Consider the following 18,360-nt stretch of genomic DNA (forward strand, 5'->3'; position numbering starts at 1 on the left):
ACAGCTGTCCGATGGATTGACCTGAAATTTATATACATACATTCACGGTGCTCAGAGGATGCATCCTAATGAAGCTCTAGCGTAAGTTCAGACAGGAAGACTATACTCTCGCATGCCTAAGCCCATAGCTTATTTACCATACATCTGCCATCACTCCTCATGCAGGCACACTCATTATTTCCTGGCTGTCAATCATATCAGCTGTCTAGATCAGCTGGTCTCTCTAGCCAATAGCACAACGACTCAAGGACATCGTTAGCCTCTCATCTGGCTGCTGTCTTTAAATATGATTGTCTCTCTACCTTCAGTTCGGTCAAGCTGCTGTTGCGCAACCCTCCACCTCCCCATCTCCGCCCAATCTTTGCAGATTCATCAACTCATCATTCTATCAACCTCATCAGCCACCATCACCACCAGTGTCTGGACTCCACGGGGGGATTTATATTGTTGCCACTCAGGGCAATCACAACTCGATCACAAATCTCCTCGTTGAGTTCAAGCGCCAAAGAACTTCTGTGTAACTCATTAACGCAGCATCTGTCATAATAAATGTTAACTACTAATCATTCACTTGTCTCTCCTGATCGAAATGACTTTGTTGGTCCCCTGACTTTTCCTCTAGCGCCACCATGAGGTTGACATTTGCCATTGACGTGAAATGTCTGGACAGCTAATGGATTGATTGCCATTCAATTTGGAAAAGACATTTACGTACTTACAGCTGTACTTAGTTAATCAGCAAAGACGGCGTACATGGTAATCATTATGTGTTAGCGTTGTCATTGTGAGCATGCTTGCATACAGCACTCAAATGCCTGGAAATGCAAAATAAGTAATGTGGAGTTGTTTGGTGATCAAAACATGAATGAATATTAATGTAAGAGGCGTAAAGAGGAAAGTGGGAAACACATCCAGGCCTAGAAAGGTCTAACACGCATACATCCAGCTTATCACAGTCTGATCAATGCCCCCCATTAATTAAGCTGAAAGCGAGTTAACTAAGGACGCTGGGTTATTTCACTGCAACAAATCAATGAGATTCATTAACTTAGCCCGAAGGCGTAGATAAGTAAGGACACACTGATATTTTACTACAGCAGCTGAGTAAAGTGCACATAAGGAATTCTCAGCTCTGACTTGCATACTTGAACACATGGAGAGCAGTATGTTAGCCAGCTGAGGGAAAAATCTCCAAGGGATTTGACCCTTAGCCAATAAAACTGCAAAGTCTCTTCTCTCAGTCAGACACAATACTTAGTCATCAATGAGACGCGAAGCTCAAACTGACAAATCCTTATTAGTCAAAGAGTGAAGGTCTGAGGGAAAATATTTAATTTGAGCTGTGTTCAGAAGCTCATTCTGGGGTTCCAAGCCCGTCTTCAAGGAGGCAGTGTGTGACTGTGTCTGAGAATAAAACACCCGAAATAAGTCCAACACTGCGGACAGAGAGTGTCCGAAGGCTGAATCACAACAGTTTAAAAAAGCACAAAAATCTTTGGATTAATTGTGTTTCCATCTCGTTCTATTTCCGAAGTATAAATGTCCTGTTTTCATTCTGAAATCAAAGCTGATTCAAATCAATCTTTTCTATGACCCAGAGGAAATAGATGAAAATATAACAATTCCAGGTCCTCTAATGACTTTTCTAATGCGCAGTTTTACGACATGTTATTGAATTTTGTGACTGTATAATCATGTGGTGTGACAGCAAATGTAAACACAACTGATAGAAAAAGGTGAATTTGAACAAAAGCGTTCATGAGCTCATTCACTAAACGTTGACTTTCCGGTGGGTTTCTATTGATTGCATCAGTGTGTGTGTGTGTGTGTGTGTGTGTGTGTGTCTGTGTGCAGCCCGAGCCAGGCGGATCCACGACAGCACTCCTTTTTAACTAGTCTTAAATCCAGAGCAGGGCACAAACAGCATGGGCCGAGGAGTTCTTTCACAGGCGGCGACTGGAAATGACATATTCCTTTTCTTGCATTGCTTATTTTGTATCTAAATATCTCATAGCAAGACCTTTCCACTTAATTAGTTCTGTTAATGTTTTTGCATATGACTTAATTTCTAGGAGAGAAAAACAAACAACGTAATCAACGAGTGCTGCTGTCTTTATCCTGGATAGAAAAAGATTGTTTGCTTTGAGGAGGGAAAAGCCTCGACAGGTCTTTTATTGCTGTGGCTGTTGACTCATATCTTCTTCAAGCACAAAAGGTCCCAGTGTTTGCACACTCATGACCTCACTCTGGCTATTGAGGTGACAAAAATGTGAATGAAGGATGACTCAGGCTGGTAAGTTAGACGGAACACATTTGTGTTTCTAGACATGTGCGACAATAAAGCGCAGTGACCTTTCACTGGCAAAAAGGATGTGTCTACAGCATGCTAACATGCTAACATTTGTTATAAATTCTATATACGGGATTCAGGGCATAAATACAGTAGCAAACAACTGTTTGCTATATAAATATATATTGGAGCAGGCTAATGTCTGCCTACACAGAGAATGATGTCGCTCTTCCTGTGTGTGTGTGTATGTGTGTTGTAATCCAAGCTTCTCTTTGTTACCTAGCCCATCTGGCTAGGTAACAAAGAGAAGCTTGAGTCTGTTGTGCCTCACTAGCAAGCTAATAGCCGCTCTTCTGCTCTGTGTTATATGGTGGTTACCACTGATAATGCCGTACACACCGCCGATGTTGCAACCCCCCCCCAAGTAAACACGGTTAGCTCTGTCAACCTTGCTAAATTAGCACCGTTAGCTTCTAGCTGCTGGCTCAGCTGTCTCTATGGTGAGAGCCATGTGGAGGCACAATATATGGTCTGAATTCCATTTAGACAACCTCTAACTAGTAAAAACATAATGTACAGGCTAATGACAATGTCATTAGAATTACAGGTAGATGGTCATAAACCACAGTATCGGACAAATAGGATTTTTAACCTTCTGGCAGTGCTCCCTGAAAACTCAGGGGAGTCGTTGCCAGCTATTTTCAATGAAAAGCTAAAGCCTGCTCGAAAAGACGCTAAATTACATTACATGCTAATTAACATATCAGTGACGTCACATTGTAACTATTTCCATATACGCAAGACTAAACTTAACTGACTCTGACGCGCTATATTATATTGACATTCTATCATCTAATCAATATGAACCTAATCTAACTCTTATTTCCAGACTGTTTTTATGTCGGCTGTTGTATTGACTGAGAAGATCCACAATAAACTCATCCTGGATGTGCAGTTTGTCATCATATAAAAACTCAATAGTAGTCAAATGAAATCATGTAGGATAACAAACAAAAGTCATTCACGATGTTGACTGAACTTGCTGCTTCCATCCCCCACATTAAAGCACATTCACTGAGAAAGATTACCAATTCCCTTCAACTGAGAGGAGTTATGGTCGGCCCAAAAAGTCGGTAGATTTGTTGCTAGATGCTTTAATACTACAGTATTGCTCCAGTCCAAACTACAATGACGACTAATGGACATAGTGGAGCAGTCAACTGGGAGTGCCGCTTTGCTGCCTAAAATCTTTGGTTTGCACCCGTCTGAATGGGACACCAAAGTGCTGAGCAAACCTTAAAGATAAAGAGGAGATTAGTGGCTGTAAGGATGCTGGCACTGATGTGAGTACAGTGAATGAAGAGGCATTAAAGCCAGACAATGCTGGGCTACGCTGGCCTAACGCCACTTCCTCTACTGCACGCGTACACACACACACCAAAACCCACTCATACAGAACCTGCAAGCAAGCAAATGCTTGCAAAGGGTCAGAAAATAATGAGGGCTCGGGGCACCAAAATGCCCTTTTTAAAGTTTAAAAAATGCTTATGATATAAAAACTGACTTAGAAATAGAAAAGATGTTCCCCTTTTCCTCTCTTTTTGCCATTTTTAAATTTAATTGGTCGAGGATTCATTTCCTCACATGAAATGTCCACTTCAGGTCATATTTAGTTTTCTAAAAATGGCAATGATTTTGATCAGTAAACAGTCAAGGACACAGCCTGAAGCAAAGATTACATTGATACCATGCCGTCTGCAACAGACTGCACACAAAAGCGCCATGTAAGAACAAACAACAAACAGTATAAAATAACTAAACAATGGCGCTATGGGTGCTTGGGGTGGTTCTGCGCAGGGAAAATAACACTTTCACTAATTTCCATTGCTGGGAAAAGTTGAAGCAAATCTTAGACGTTGATCACCAATATTTTTTTTATTAGCTGCACACAAAAAGGACAAAAGCTTGAAAAAAATTCATATGTGGGCTAAAAACTGCCCTCAGCAAAACTATTAACTTCACACACAGATGAAAATTCTCTCTGCCACCATCGGTGACAAAGAATCTGTATGAATTCATCCTGTGCCATAGCCAAAGAACATGGGCAGTAGAATAAAGAAGAGTGAGAATTGCTCTCATCAAGGTGATAATTGATGAATGGGTGTTTTCACTGCCACAATAAACTTCACAGGTCACAAAAAGCTCAGCAGGACATAATGACTTTCTCTCCGCAGGATTATGGATACGAAGCTCATTTGTAAGTATGTGAGGCCCACTTACACATAATAGTTCATATACTGCACGCTGAAGGCATCTGAGAATAAAGAGCCTCTATCGGGCTGCAGCCACTCCTCCAACGCCCACCCATTTAAAAACACAAACACACACAGATGCAAAAAAGACAAGGGCATGCAAAGTCACACTTCCTTTGAGCATAGAAAATAAAAGGACAATCGGCTTTTTCAGTGAAAAAGACTGAGTGAGCAGGTGAATAGGTCTGAAAGCTCTGGTAAGTATTGTTTGTCCTGTTCAGCCTACTGAAATCATGAGGGGTAAGTAAAGGACAGCGCGTGAGGAGTTAAAAACCTCCTGTTCTGCTGAGTGAAGCCAATGCGGAAGTCTCCTAAAACTTGCATTTTGTCTATTGACCAGCAGGGGGCGACTCCAGCGGTTGCAAAAGCAAGTCTGATTGTATGAACTTCTCTCTTGATTTATTCCCTCAGTAAACATTGTAAACATGAGTTCATGGTCTCATTCACTAGTTTCAATTCTTCTTCAATACAGCATGATGTTCATTTAGTAAATTATGGTCCATTTAGAGTCAAATAGACCATAAAGCAGGGTATGCTTTAGGGCGGGCTTACTGTGATTGACAGGTCGCTGCTGCTACCAGAGCCGTATCCGGCGTCACTACCTCATTCTTCCGCATTCCAAATATGGTAACTTCTAATCATCGGTTAAAAAAACAACAACATGTCAACGGCCATTTTCCAAGATGGCGAAGCTTCATAACAGCCATCCACAAACCAATGGGTGACGTCACGATGACCATGTCCACTTCTTATATAGTCTATGGGCGTGAGCATACAAAGGTGTATATACCCTGAAACAGGGGTCTCCTACCTGTATTACCGTGAGAGCTAATTGGAGAAAATGAAAGTGGCTGAGTTACTCATAGTAACTCAAAGTTGTGTGTCGCCTGACCAAGCGTCTGTATTTGACGAGTTGAGAATGTGTTCGAAAATGTAACGACCCAGCCCGTACCAGTTTTGTCATTGTTAAATAAACCTTCAATGGCCATTCACTATATATGCCACACATGTGATTGTGTTTTTAATATTTGTCACACGTTTGTAGAAATGAGCATTTGTCCACACAAACATACGGTGACAAACCTGAAGGGGGAAAACTTTCCCGTGCCACAGCCAACCCACCCACTCAGCACACTCACCCTCTCCCCCGCACACTCCAAGCTAATTGGGAGTCGCCCCTCGCTGACCTCCCCTCATACACGGAGAGGGCCATCGCCATGACAGCAGAGTCTTGCTCGTTATCCCCCCCAACAAGGGTCGGCCTTGTTAGAGCCCAAACTGCCACGCCGCACCTGGCTGACATCACAGCAAACCCAGAGCCACTGTTGCCATGGAAACCACAACTTGGCAACATCCAACTCCGCAGGGGATTGATTGGGTGAGCAATGCTGTGAGAGGTGGATTAGGAGGAGTAGTGCTGTCTCCCTTGGTGCGGAGGGACGCGCGGGGTCTGAGTTTTGCCAGATACCGAGAGGATGGCGGACTGACTGAAACAATGACAGCCCTGGCCCGAACTTGGTTTACCACAGAGATGAAAGATGCCTCTCACGTACCCATTGCTCATTAATTTGCCAATGTGCTGCAGTGATTAAAAAAACAGCGTGGGGCTCTTTTGGCTAAGCAGTTTGAGCCTTATTCCATGTATTTTTTTTGATTACTAAATTGAACTAAATGACACCATTCAACTAGAGCAGAGTGACACGGGCACGGTCGCACTTTCACTCAAGTGTCTTTTCAACACACAACCAAGTATGCGCTGTGGTAAATAAAGGTGCAAAGCGAATTTTTGCGTGGAGAGTTTTTCGGCTGCAAAGTGCACACTCAACCATCGAGCGAAATGAACGAAACTCGAGTGACAAAATGATGCGTCCGACAAACAACCATTACCCTCTCCACAACTCCCGCTCCGCTCGCCTCTCCTCTTAGGGCAGCGGAGAAGAAGGAAAACCACTCAGTGCCTGAGATAGGGAAGCAAAGTGCAGCTGTTATTTGTCAGCATGCATTAGTGAACCAGCCGGACCCACAAGGCTGCAGAGAGAGGGGAAATGGTTGGTGGTCACTCCGTCACCTGATTTTTGCACCTGATCAGTGCTATAGATAATAATATACTGTGTGTACAACGTGGGTCAACACTGGCCCTGTTCGACCTCTATTGACTTTATTACATGCACTTAGGATTAGTTCTTCACCTGGTTCGTGAAGTTAACCGTGTTCTCTATTTGTGAATGCAGGAAGTAGTAATCCTTTCCTAACTTTAACCATGTGCTTTAGCTGCCTAACGTTACCTAAACCTTAACCATTGTTTATTTGCCATAACCAGGATGTTTCCCTAGCTTTAACCATACTGTAAATGCCATGCGCAGATATTTTAGGAAGATAAACGTTTTTTAAAGTCTCTGTCATTGAGAGTAATCCAGGGTTTTGCAGAATCATCAAGTACTGACACTTTTGACTTGGCATCAGGGTTGGGTACACAGTCGAGATGCACCAATTTTCCTGGCCAATTTCTGATTTTTTTAAAGTCTGACCTGCCGATTCCGATTTTCTGTCGAGTGAACTGTAATTTACAGCAAGGTTCCGGACTAACTTTTTTGACCAACATCCCGAAAAATCATTTCAACTGTTCCGAAGTCGGTGTAAACCATCTAAATGTTATTCTTTTACTTTATTGTCATCTATAGTGGTTATCTGCATAAAAACACAGGATATAAACAATTGTATTTTTATTTAAATACGTACATGCTGTAATGAAAATAAAAATCATTAATAGTTTTAATAATTTATTATAAGCTGCATAGAGCTAGTGTTAGGAAGTTTGACAGGCCATACCTTCCTCTCTAATATCTATTTTATATTGCTGTAAAAGCATCTCCTAGACACACCTGTATTTATTCAGGTTTCTTAACAAAAACTCAAAAATACAAGATAACAAAGGAACACCTGTCATGGCCATTTAGCTGAAAATCAGAGGGTTTCGATTGACAGCCGATTATCGATGCATCTCTTGTGCTTTTTGATAGAGAATACCATGACGTGCACAGAAGGGAACACCAGCTGAAAACATTAGTCACTGTTAGTCACAAATAGAATAGGAGGACTTTAATGTGACTACATAAACACGGTGGCAGATGTGTATACAACTTCTCTTTAGTCTCAAAGGGAGGTTGTTTCAACAACCTATCTTGAACCTTGATTGGAGATCTAACAAAACAACAACTTAAGTTTAGATAAAACAGTAGAATGCAAATACGTTAATCTGCCATTGACATTGGGGAGGAAATGTAATTAAATGGCAATAAAACAGGAATGGAACTGAAAGCATATTCTGAGGGACTTGAGGTACTGAGCAGTATATGTGCAGTGAGCTTGCACTAAAACCCACTGTGCAATATTAGCCTGCACTGAAATGACTGAAACGAAAGGCCTTAAACTATAAGGTAACACCTGGCTTGAAAATGTAAGACAAGGTAGATAACTTTGAAATAGGACAGCAATAATACCACCAGCTGATTCCATATTGGTTGCCAATATGTTATTTTCTGCTGGTATGTCATTACTAACCCACTTTTAGAGTTATTATTATGTATTTTTTTTTCTGCAATTCATAATGATGTTGTTTTTTAAAGTGCTACATAAACTCATTTTATTATTATAATTCCTCGCCAGTGAACGTGGGCCATAATGTCAGCGACTTGCCCTGCTTCTTGCATCTCCTACTGTGTTTCTGCTCTGAATGTTTGAAGGAATAAAGAGGTTGTTGACCAGGAAACAACCGGCGGTCTCACTGTGATTGTGCTCGCAAAAAATACAATTGTGCATACTAATAGTTATCACTGGTATTACTATTATATTATTATCCATAATTGTAGCACTACTAACCACTTTAGGCCATGGACATAATTATGTTACGTATGAAATATTATTACACATTTATTAGCAGTTGTACTTATATTAGGACCACCATCAACAATTCCCCAGTTAATGACATCTTCTTCTTCTATATAATCTTACAAACAGTCTTCAGGGGGGAAATTAAATAACATGACCACTCGTGAAAAACAACTTGAACTTTGAAGTTGCTAAAGCATGCTAATGCTTCTACAAAAGTGGGTCATATGATGTCTCATACTAATTAGGTATTTGTCACCCCCCCCCCACCCTATATGGCTAGTCTCAACTACTGCTCTTTCTCACGGCAGTTTGTTCTGGATTTTTCACATTGTACTCCTTGAGGCATTGAATTATTTAGCAGCTTTTGGAATGATGCGCCTTCTAACAGCTTCAGGTTTTGTGTTAGTTGTCACATCACTCTTTAGATGCAATGACAAATACTACTCGCTGGCAAGCAACCTAATTATGATTGACCTTTGAATCAGTCATTGTAATTAGGTTATTACAAGCTTAAAGGGCATTTTAGGATCTATCTTTCATAGTTTTGGCCGTCATTTATATTTCTAATAATAACACTGTGCACACCCACGTGCAATGACGGACTGACACAGGTGCAATCACTTTCAGTTTTACATCCAAATAAACCTAACCAATATTCTGACGACATACGTTCCCAAAACACAGATATTTGGCCAGTAATACATCAGTATTTGGCCGAGTAATTTGTTATCATAACCAATAGAAATTGTGGCCAAACCTACAAGCCCAAACTGTGATAAACCTGAGAAATCCTTCAAAATGTTCTTGAATGTTTTCATTATTTTCTCCATCCACTCTATATTAAAGTATTGTGAGCTGAATTAAATGTGTTGTCCAAATTGATATAATCAATTGTTGATGTTGTGCGGGGGCAGTAAATCATGTCTCGGATCTGTCTCGGCGAGAGGTTATCATCTTCTCAATATAAAAACTTAATAAAGCCTGTTGAGTCTTTGGAAAAAGGAACATAACACACCCTTAACACCTCTCTGAACCACGGCCAAGTGCATCTCTTCTCACTCGTTTCACCGGGGATGTAAGGGGGTCACTCCCCCATGCACCATGAGTCTTTGTCAATGAGCATAGACTGTATATAAGAAGTGGACGCAGTCACCGTGATGTCACCCATTGGTTTGTGGACTACAATTTTGAAGCCTTGAGTTCAGCATTTTGGCCTTTGTCATCTTGTTTTTTTTGGCAACCAGAAGTGACACAAGAGGGCGGAGCCAAGTACAAACAAACTAGACATTTTTAGGCGACCAAAATGTAACAATTTAACGTTCTTGAACTGAAAACACACTGTGAAAGGGTTAAGATTGTAAGACGAAAACACGGGCAATGCCGTGGTTGCGACCTGTCAATCACAAGGAAGCCACGCCCTACGGCATCACCATGCTTTATCGTCTATTTTACTGAAAAAGGGACCATAATAAATGAACATCATGCTGTATTGAAGAAGACTTGAAACTAGAGATTGAGACCATAAACTCATGTTTAAAATGTTTACTGAGGTAATAAATCAAGTGAGAAGTAGTAGGCAAGTTTTCTCATAGACTTCCATACAATCTGACTTATTTTTGCCCCCTGCTGGCCATTAGAAATAATGCAAGTATAAGACACTTGTGCATCTGCTTTACTTTTCAGAACCGGAGGTTGCTGCATAGAAATGGAGAGAGGAATGAGGGGTGGGAGATGGGAATGGGGAGGGAGGTACTCTATTGTACCCCAGAGTAGCAGGTGAATGCACTCTGAAGACTCCTGGCTTCCTGTAACGCTGCTTAGTGTGTGACGGAAAACACATGCAGCAACATTTGGGAAGAGAAGCTCTTTGATCAGTTAAATGTTGTGTGACGAGAACACCGGCTGGCAGCTTCACCTGTGCGTGTGTTAAGTGTTTACAGCTCCGCTTCGAGATGTTGCTAATCTAGCTTGTAGCAGTCAGTTGACTCAAGCTTTTTGGTGTGCATTCTGGCAGCCCTAATGAATACTGGAGACAAGGAAATGAAACTGTGATCATGTTTGTGCCCCGAGAAAAGAGATTGTAGTAAATCACTGATATTGATATCTGCTTAGGATCATTGGATGTATATCAGTGGTTCCCAACAAGAAGGTCGCAAACCCAGCGAGGGGTCACAAGATCAACGTGAGCGGTCGTGAGATGTTTATATTTAGACTTTTTTTCTTACCTTTACTTTTTTATTCGGAAACACAGCATAGTTTTACCTCTTTGGGTCTCTTAAAAACTATTCAAATAAATAAACCTGAGAAGGTGACATCACTCGACTCAGAACCCATGCAACATGTGACATGAGGTCACGAGTAAATGCTTCGATTTAAAGCAGAAGTTTAACAGTTTGGGAAATGTGTTGAGTATGATGAGAAGTTAGAAACCACTTGTCTGTCCTTTAAATAGGAAGCTGTCAACTTGTGGATGTTGCCAAGACTGTTGCCAAGACTCCAGGAAGTCAGTGCACCAGAACAAGAAATAATCCTGCATAAAAGCTACTGCTTAACCGCTTTGTACACTTTGGTGTTCATGCAGAATAAACAAACACAATATACAGGGTTGATTTTGATACCTTTGGTTGATCCCAGGTAGCTTCCCCCTACTTTCAGAGTGTATGCTAAGCTAAGCTAACCGGCTGTATTTAGCGTACAAATACGAGAGCGGTATCAATCTCCTCATCCAACACTAACAAGGGAGCAAATAAGCACATTTCTGGAAATGTTGAGCTATTCCTTTGAAGGGTCAAAAGCCAAAAGTGTTGGGAACCATTGCTTTAAGTGAAGGGTCAACCACAAACACAGCAGCTAAATAATATGAGCGCTACCACTTGACGACTGATCCATTCTGGTTTGATAGGTTCTAGTGTTAAATGTGAACTGCGGGACTCTCCATTGGTCAAGTGGGCGGTTGCATATTTCCCCCACAGGATGCAGAGATTAAACAAGCATCAGTTCTCCACTATTCACCTCAACACACATGAACACAGCACCATCGCTACCAAGCTCATGTGCGCGCCGCCATATATCCATTGATCTTTGTCGCGCTTCCCCTCTCAAACCCTAATGGAAAACATCTGCCATACGACATGCCGTACAGGCACACTGGTCAATACGAAATAAGCAGCCTGCTAGTAACCAAGTGAATAAGCCGTTTCACTGCCAGACACAATCTGCTCTGTCTAATCACAAGCATCTATCTGGCTTTCCCCCCCAACCCCTCAATGTCCATCACTATGAACTGGATATTGGGGCTGGGCAGCCCTTCTATCTTGGGAGTGATCTGTGATCTCCAACGCTACAGCCACCTTTAGAGGAAACAACGGAGTTAACTTTGAAACGAGGCCATCATAAACTGCCATGCAAACCCACTGTGACAAAAAGGCAATGTGCAGGGACCGATGCAGTATAAGCACGAGCAACCCCCCCCCCCCCCCCAACCTCTGCCAGGTCACAGAGCAGAAATGCACACACATAATTAACACGAGCAAACATTATGATGCTCTCTGCTGAAACATAGTCATCCTGGCAATGTGTTGAATAAGATGAATTACTCTGCTGCGGGGGGGAGACAGAAACAGCCCGGAGCTGATCAACATGGAGCGGATCGAGGTATAATCAGGCAGGCCGGAGCAGGAGCACACTAGGGCAGCAAATGGTGCTGTTCATCCAGCTCAACACGCCTGGTGATGCTGGCTGAAGAGGTGTGGGGGGGGCAGATATTTTTCTCATCGGATCGCCCCGTAAAGGCGACACAAAGGCGGTGCGGCCGGCCACGATGCGCCGCTGTCACCTGTGACGATTGCGCGAATGTCGCTCCCATTCGGGTCAGCCCGAAAGCGATCAGCCGACCCCCACACACACTCACATGGACGGATGGATGGACGGATGAATGGCGAGTCTTGATCAAATTGTGTGTGTGTGTGTGTGGGGGGGGGTTCCATTTTCAATCCACGACCAATGCGAGCGCATGCACAGCCCTTTAGCACATCATAATAACAATACAAAATAAAAACAAATAACACGATCCACACCACGCCTCGGAATAAACGGACACATAATAGCACAAATAAAAACATCTGGCACACACTTCGACCAAAATACAACAACAGCCAGACATATTCCCAGCAGGCTGTCACATTCTAGCAATTTTTTTTTTCCCAAGCATTTTGAACAGACGGGAGGTGTGAGACGAGCCTGATGAGGAAACCGGAATGACATTGCACCTGCTTACTGTAAAATAGATTCCCTCGGGGGCTCCTTTATTTCTCCCCTCTGGACTCCCCTCCTTTCCGGCCGTGCGAATTTCCCGAAATTCAGACCATGCAAAACAGGTCAGTCAGTCATTCCGCCCCTCCGTAGTATATATATTCTTTTCGGGGGGGAGGGGAGGGGGAGGGGGGGTTCCAGCGCGGTGTGCGAGAGGATAAGGCAGAGCCAGCATCCGAGAGGAGAGAGAGCCAGCTGTGTGTGGAGAGGAAATGAGGAAGGAAGGAGCGGCTGAGCCGGAGCGCTGCGCACAGGAGAGGAGAGGCGAGGCGGCAGGAAGAGCCGCGGAGGTGCTCTCTCTCTCTCTCTCTCTCTCTCTCTCTCTCTCTCTCTCTCTCTCTATCTCCCCCTCCCTATCTCTCTCTCGTTCACAATACAACTCCCCCCATCCCCTGCCAGACAGACTAACAGACGATTTGGGTACCAGTGTCAGCAGCGACACCCACCGGAGACAAGAGGAACTACTGTATGGGGGGTGATTAATGCCACAGGGAGGCGGCAGCTGGAAAATGGAAAGCACCGATAGGTTACATGCTGCTGCAGGTACAACAGGACACAAATAAAAATCCCAATTAGTTATACATTTTTTTTAGACAGAAATAATGTCAAAGTATCAATGGTTTTGTTATTACTGGAAGAAATATTTGTTTTTTTAAAAGGTATATTAACAATTCACCTTTAGCCTTCAGGCCTCTGTAAGCGTTTCATTGACAGCTGACGCACGAGGGGTGTTACACCAAATTCTGTGACCCAAATATGAATTTTAGCTATGTGTTACCACGCTGAATGTTTTCCATCAGGTGCCCCCAAAGTGTTCAGATATGGGACGGTAGCAAAAAAACAAATCTGACCAGCCGCCATAACCAAACAACAAAGGGATCTGTATATGTGGATAAACAATGATCTGCAATTGGTATCTGTTTCTAAATATATCTGATCATATTTTATAATATTTGTCTGTTTTTTGTCGATGAGAGGGTATTAGCTTGGAAGCTAATGTGGGTTGTCGTTCAAAGTCTGTGGCTCTCTTTGCATCGTATGGCAGGCCTCTTGCTGGCTGTTTAGTCAGTGTCATCGACAACCTATAACACACAGAGCAGTGGTGTTACTGCTTTGTGCAAATACAGTTTTAAATGAAATATATGTGTGTTTATGACCTACGTAAGCAAACGACACCATCAGGGAGAAGATTGGCTATTTCTATTATGGATGCCTTTCATCATGTCTGATTCCACCCGAAATCCGCCAAAACCATTTACGCCAGGTTCACCGTATTCCTTATTGCTGGGCTTGCTGAAGGGAAGAGAGAGAACCAGAACCAGGACTGGGCGGGGCAGACTCTCAGACCCACACACGGTTAAACCAGAGGTTTTCTAAAGGGGACTCTGGTGCTCGGAGACACGACCGTTTTTTTTCCACAGGGACCATCAGAATCGACACAACATGAAAGTGCACAAAAACATTGAACCTTTACTGACACTCTCTTCTTTGAGACACTCTTTGAGACACTCTCTAAAATAACATAGACAAAAGGTATGCTGACATGCTAATGCACTTTATGCCATGTCAACCTCAATATTGAAGGGTTGGCTCATCTAAATTACAATAAACAACAGAAAGCCCACAGCTTGAAACGTGTGACGGGGCTATTTCTTATTTTTTCTTCTTTTTAAAGAGCCCCTTTTAAACCTGCTCCAAATCAAAGGTAAGTGTGCTAACACAAGCTAGGTGAATGTGTCTGGATAACATTTGGTTGGGTCTGTCAGTGAATTGTTTCCATTGGTGTCAGTTTCAGCAAGCAAGTGCATTGTTTTCAAAGTTAACCGTACACCATGACCTCTGGTTCTTCTGCCTCCTTAACATCTTCCACTCCATTCTGTGTCCCATCAACTCTGAACCCCCCCCCCACCCTTGATTAGGCTAGAATAGAATATATTATATATGCACAGACACATGCCAAATCAGGACAAAGCCTTTACAAGAGGGAGCTAGAACACAAATGGAAAAAAAAAGTTTGTAACCCAGTTGAACTGAGCTCTGCGTTTCCTCTGACTCTCTTCTATCTCTGGCTTTATCTATATTTGTCTCTCTTTCTTTTGCTTCCTCTTTGTCTAACACGTCTTTGTTCAGTCAGCTGCTAAGCCATTTTCCAAATGCCACATTCAGTGGCACCAACGGCAGACTAAATCTTGCACACATTGTTTTTCACATGCACCGTTTTGCTTTGTTGCGCCAGAAAGGACTCGGGATGCTCGGATGCATCGACATTGCGGCCGAAATGTTGTACTTTTATCAGCAGAGGAATCAGCCATTTGTTGAGACAAAAATTTGAAATATGACTTTAAATATGAGCATATGGTTGCACTTATGGAGTACCAATGCACAGTGTTTATTTGTGTAAATCTGGGAGTGCTCATTTATTTCATGTATCATCCCTAGTTTGCTCTCCTCACACTATTGCTCGCAGTATACTCCATTTGAGCTATTCTTATGTGAAGCCTATCCTCTGCTGCTCTAATGACCTGACACCTCCACAGGGATCATTAAAGTTTCATCCGACCTAATCTAAAAAAACTTGAAGTCCCCTTAAGCAAGGCACTTGTCTGCTCCAGTGGAGCTGCTCAGTGTCCATCAGTTGGGAAATGTGGAGCTACTGAGATGGTGCTCGCAGGCAGGTGTCAGCATCTGTGTGTGTGTGTGTGTGTGTGTGTGTGTGTGTGTGTGTGTGTGTGTGAAGCACAATGCTGCAGGGAGGAACACAGACTCATTTAAACCTATGTTAACACGGAGTGATACATTATCCCGCGAGTCTTGGATCGAAGGCGGCGAATGCATGTTGCACGAGACGAGTGTGATGATTGTGCAGCAGTGGTGAGTTGTGTGTCTGAGGCTTTTTGGAACTGGCAAACGAAAAAAAAACGAACACAGCACCCACCTGCCGCACTGGTGCACGGTGATGTCATGCATGAGAGAGATGGAGAGAGAGAGAGATTCTGTGAAGTCAGTCAGAGATAGTGAGTCACTTTGCCCTTCATTTGACTGTCTATCAAATATATATATATATTTATATATATATCCATAGAGGGTGAACCTACAGACACAATCTGTATAGATTTAAAGCTTTATATATTCCCATACGTGATCTGAAAGGTTGGTTAGACCCCATTTAAACCTGCTATTAAAAGGGTTACTCCTGTTTTTGTGTCTAACTGACTTATAGGGAAGACAATTTCTGACAATGGTCCAGTATTGAGCCAGAGCGCTGCAGACGGCAGCTGCTCACGGCCTGCAATGTAATCATATTAGGGACAATTTCACACCATTCACATCCGCTAAAAGTTCTTGTTTCTGCCACTGACAGGCTCTGCTTGTCATCACAGGTGTCCGACATTATGGAATGAGTCTCGCTCAAGGAGAAGTCTCGTTGTGAAACCTCGCGAGGTGACGTGTTGCCGGAAGACAATGGTGGAGTGGCGGGCGTGTAAGGTTTGATGAGAAAGCGTAGCTTAGTGTTGTCCAAACGTTTTCAATATCACGGCTGAATATTTGTCTTATTTCCAGATTGTGGATGAGGTATTTAAATGATTTGTTTGAGTCAGAGTATACCATGAAAATAGTTCCTACAATTTGAAGTGCGGGCGACTGTGGCTCAGTGGTAGAGAAGGGTCGTCCTTCAATCAAAAGATTGGAGGTTCAATTCCCGGCTCGATGTGTCCTTGGGCAAGACACTTAACCCCAAATTGCTTCCGCAAGCTGTGCCTGCATGGGAATATGATGATTAGATAGTCCTGATGGGCTGGTGGCACCTTGCATGGTAGCCCCTGCCATCAGTGAATGATGACATGTAGTGTTAAAGCACTTTCAGTGCTATACAACTGCAGTCCATTTACGAGGAGAGAGAAGGAGAAATGGTGAGTGCCATGACCCCCTTTGAGGCCCACAGAGGAAGAATGCTGAAAAAATGTCGGTTTCTGTTGTCAGACACTTGTCAGTGTGCAAAAACCAGCAAAATAAACATCTGGATTGCAGCTGGTTTTGCGGCTGCCAGTTACAACTTTCTCCCTCAATACTGGATACATTTTTAGGAATAGTTGTCGCCATTAGTTGCTTTGACACAGAAACATGGAAAAACAGGTTTTGAAAAATACCAAAGTTACCCTTTAAAATTGGATCTGGATAGGGTATCTGGGTAATGACGTGATTATAGGCTTTTGCATTTACCTGGTATTAATAAGTATGCTCGTTATTTTGCTTTTGGCCACATTGTGATTGGAGGAGACAGGGTCGGACTGAGATCTGAGTACTTGAGCCAGACCACCTCCAGATGTGGTCAACCCGATTCAATAGCATTCTAAGTATGATTCATTTTGCATCCATTTAGACATAGCTGGGAAAATTAACATTTTGTGTGTTTGTCAGTCAACCTTATTGGAATTTAAAAGAACATGTCAGACAATTTTTTTGCGAGCAACAGCAGCTTTCAGTCACGTGTTTCGAATGTTGCCGATGTGATTTTGAATACTCTGTTACACAACTTAAATAAAACAAATAAAAATGTACAGCGACTGTATTGTACTTTGTACCAACAAACTAACGTGTGCTATAAAAAGTGCCGTTCTTGGTCCTAATTTAAAATTGAAGTTGAATCAGATTATTGCAGAGATTATTTTGCTGAGAGCTCCTTCTAACCACATCTTCTGTGGTGAATAGACCATGGCACAGCCTTCGCTGAGGTCGGAATCACATCCTTTCTGTAGACGCAGCGTGAAAAGACTTCCTCCCTCTGAAGGTTAACGTTTTAGGCACTGTAGGAAGACACTGCAGGTTTTATTGATCCACTCGGAGAAGCCATAATGAGATATACAGAACTGTAAGCACAGGAACTAGAGCAGCAAATTCACATTCAGACAAACATCTTGTGACTTTTGCTTTCTTGAGCACCAGGCGTTTCATCCATTCTTTGGGCATCATCAACCCGAAAAACATGAAGTTTGTTTTTACTCAAGTAAAAAGTACTAAGACAACCATGTGAAACACAATGGCAGTAAAAGTACTGCCATCGAAATCCCACTTAAAACGTGATTGGATTTTAATACCGATGTATAGTCATCTCCGCCAGGAGAATGATGCAATCGCTCGCATGTCTCCGTGAGTGAGTGAATGCCTCTGTATCTGTCCACAGCTAATCTCGCTTTCTGCCGCAGAAAACTGCATAATATTCTGGTTGCCAAGTCATGGTCGCATGCCCAAGCACCTCTCATGGTTGCAGTGACTAACACTTTGTCAAACACACCATTTTTTTTGGCCCGTTTGCCTGGCCCCACTAGTGATAACACAGCTCAGTGCACCGCGACAACCGGCCGCTGCCCTGCGCCCTGAGACACAGTGTGGGGAAAAAGTTTGTTCACAAGTGTTTTAGACGGTGTGTTTGGCACACCTCCTGCTTTTTCCTGGTATTTGTGTTTTCCCTCACCCCTGTGTTACCAGTACCTTCCCGTTTGTCTCTCCTTGTGTGTGTGTGTGTGTGTGTGTGTGTGTGTGTGTGTGTGTGTGTGT

At 42.8% G+C, this 18,360-nt stretch overlaps 1 protein-coding gene across 4 annotated transcripts in view; it reads right to left on the minus strand.

Moving 5' to 3' along the window:
* The window catches only part of ctnnd2b (catenin (cadherin-associated protein), delta 2b), a 147,933-nt gene extending 134,825 nt beyond the window's left edge, over positions 1-13,108 (minus strand). For all 4 annotated transcript variants that reach the window (XM_031854786.1, XM_031854782.1, XM_031854787.1 and 1 more), the window contains exon 1: positions 12,770-13,108. The gene's annotated coding sequence lies outside the window, so the exon portion shown is untranslated. The remainder of the gene's footprint in view (positions 1-12,769) is intronic.
* Between the last annotated feature and the right edge of the window lie 5,252 nt (positions 13,109-18,360).

Source organism: Anarrhichthys ocellatus, unplaced genomic scaffold (assembly GCF_004355925.1).
Source record: "Anarrhichthys ocellatus isolate YVR2014 unplaced genomic scaffold, GSC_Weel_1.0 scaffold15, whole genome shotgun sequence".
Classification (NCBI taxonomy): Eukaryota; Metazoa; Chordata; class Actinopteri; order Perciformes; family Anarhichadidae; genus Anarrhichthys; species Anarrhichthys ocellatus.